Source organism: Myotis brandtii, unplaced genomic scaffold (assembly GCF_000412655.1).
Source record: "Myotis brandtii unplaced genomic scaffold, ASM41265v1 scaffold174, whole genome shotgun sequence".
Classification (NCBI taxonomy): domain Eukaryota; kingdom Metazoa; phylum Chordata; class Mammalia; order Chiroptera; family Vespertilionidae; genus Myotis; species Myotis brandtii.
Window position 1 is genome coordinate 1,238,972 of NW_005356437.1, and position 2,888 is coordinate 1,241,859.

Consider the following 2,888-nt stretch of genomic DNA (forward strand, 5'->3'; position numbering starts at 1 on the left):
CTTAAGTGCCCATCAGCAGATGAGTGGATTAAAAAACTATGGTACACCCCTAGCCAGTTTGGCTCAGTAGATAGAGTGTCGGCCTGCGGACTGAAGGTTCCCAGGTTCACTTCTGGTCGAGGGGACATGCCCAGGTTGCAGGCTCAGTCCCTAGTGGGGGGCGTGCAGGATGCAGCTGATAAATGATTCTCTCTCATCACTGATGTTTCTATCTCTCTCTCTCTCCCTCTCCCTTTCTCTCTGAAATCAATAAAAATATATTTTTTTAAAAACTGTGGTACAGCTACACTATGGAATACTATGATGCTGTAAAAAGGAAAGAACTCTTACCATTCGCTACAGCATGGATGGATGTGGAGAGCACGTGAAATAAGCCAGTGAAATAAGCCAGTAGGAGAAAGATAAATATTGTATGTTCTCACTCATTTGTGGAATATAATGAACAACAAAACTGATGAACAAAAATAGATCCAGAGACAGAGAAGCATCGAACAGACCATCAAACCTCAGAGGGGCCCTAACCGGTTTGGCTCAGTGGATAGAGCATTGGCCTGCGGACTGAAAGGTCCCAGGTTCGATTCCGGTCAAGGGCATGTACCTTGGTTGCGGGCACATCCCCAGTAGGGGGTGGGCAGGAGGCAGCTGATCGATGTTTCTCGCTCATCGAAGTTTCTAACTCTCTATCCCTCTCCCTTCCTCTCTGTAAAAAATCACATAACCATATTTTAAAAAACACACAAAAATACCTCAGACGGAAGGCAGAGGTGAATGGGGGGAGGGGTTCAACCAAAGGACTTGTATGCATGCATATAAGCATAACCAATGGACACAGACAGTAGGGGGGTGTGGGCATGTGCTGGGGGGTGGGAGAGGCCAGGAAAAGGTCAATGGGGGAAAAGGGAGACACATAATACTTTAAACAATAAAGAAATTAAAAAAAAAAAGGCACTTGTTTTTAACGAGAGATTTTCAACTCTCAGGGAAAAAGAAATCAGGACCCAAGTAGAAAAGCAACTTATTTTGTATTTTTTAAAAATACATTTTTATTGATATTAGAGAGGAAGGGAGAGAGATAAAAACATCAATGATGAGAGAGAATCACTGATTGGCTGCCTCCTGCACGCCCCCTACTGGGGATCGAGCCTGCAAACCCAGGCATGTGCCCTTGACCAGAATCGAACTTGGGACCCTTCAGTCTGCAGGCTGATGCTATATCCACTGAGCCAAACCGGCTAGGGCAGCCGTGGGCAAACTACGGCCCGCGGGCTGGATCCAGCCCGTTTGAAATGAATAAAACTAAAAAAAAAAAAAGACCGTACCCTTTTATGTAATGATGTTTTCTTTGAATTTATATTAGTTCACACAAACACTCCATCCAAGCTTTTGTTCTGGCCCTCCGGTCCAGTTTAAGAACCCATTGTGGCCCTCGAGTCAAAAAGTTTGCCCACCGCTGGGCTAGGGCTTACTTTGTATTTTTTAATGGCTTAATTAAAGAAAACACTAATGAATTCATTTCAAATATCCAAACATGAGAAAAACTTTTATTCAAGAAATGCAAACAGGAATTTAAATAATAAGCTTTCAAAATTTTGCCTTGCCTATAGTAAACTCTCAATAATTACTATTGTCATTACAAATCAACAAGAAAACAATGGTGTATTCAAGAAACAGTGCTCAGTCCCTGGCAGGTGTGGTTCAGTTGGTTGGGTGTGGTCTTGTGCACTAAAGGGTTGCTGGTTCGATTCCAGTGCTGGGGGCATGCAGGAGGCAGCTGATTGGTGTTCTGCTCTCACACTGATGTTTCTCTCTCTCTCCCTTCCTCTCTTCCAAAAAAAATTTTTTTTAAGAAAAAAGGAAATAGTGCTCTAGTTAGCTACCTGTAAAAATATTTTTTTACTATATCATATATAATTCAAAAATAAATTTTGGATGAATTAAAGCAGCAAATGAGAAATGTACCTTAATATAAATGTTCTTTAATCTAGCATTATAAGATAGGAAAGAAAGATAATGAAGGAAAAATTAAAAAAAATTTTTTAAAGAGGGAATGGAAGAAATGAAAGAAACCTAAGAGGTTTGGAAACAGCCTAAGTACCCATCAGCAGAGGAGAGCTAGGAAGAAAAGGGAAGAGGCAGAAAGGAAGGAAAAATTCACCTGTTCCCAATATGGCATTGGCCACATGTGTCCATTTAACATTTCTTTGCCCTTTTCAATGTTCATTCTTTTATTCATTTGGATTTATTTTACTACTTAACTAGAGGCCAGGTGCATGAAAATTCATGCACTCAGGGGTGGGGGTGTCCCTCAGCCCGACCAGCACCCTCTCATAGTCCTGCATCCTCTCATTTACGGGGGGATTGGGCCTAAGCTGGCAGTCAGACATCTCTCTGGCAGCCCAGTAGCCCTCGGGGAATGTCCGAGTAAACCATTAGCCAGTCATCCTTAGCGCTGCTGTGGAGGCGGGAGAGGCTCCACCACCACCGCTGTGCTGGCAGCTGTCAGCCTGGCTTGTGGCTGAGCAGAGCTCCCCACTGTGAGAGCACACTGACCACCAGAGGACAGCTCCTGCATTGAGCGTTTGCCCCCTGGTGGTCAGTGTGTGTCATATGACCAGTCATTCCCAGTCTTTCTGCTGTTAGGGTCAGTTTGCATATTACCCTTTTACTGTATAGGATAGAGGCCTGGTACACGGGTGGGGGCCGGCTGGTTTGCACTGACGGGTGATCCAGAATAGGGTGGGAGTCCCGCTTGGGTGCCTGGCCAGCCTGGATATCAGGCTGATGGCTGTTTGCAGCTGGTCACACCCCCTTCAGGGTGGGGGTCCCCACTGGGGTGCCTGGCCAGTCTGGGTGAGGGGCTGAGGGCCGTTTTCAGGCTGGCGGGCGAC

General features: G+C 45.1%; 1 protein-coding gene across 1 annotated transcript in view; it reads right to left on the reverse strand.

The window, feature by feature from the left end:
* The window catches only part of PHF11 (PHD finger protein 11), a 44,126-nt gene that overhangs the window by 34,481 nt on the left and 6,757 nt on the right, over positions 1-2,888 (reverse strand). The gene's annotated exons all lie outside the window — the stretch shown is intronic.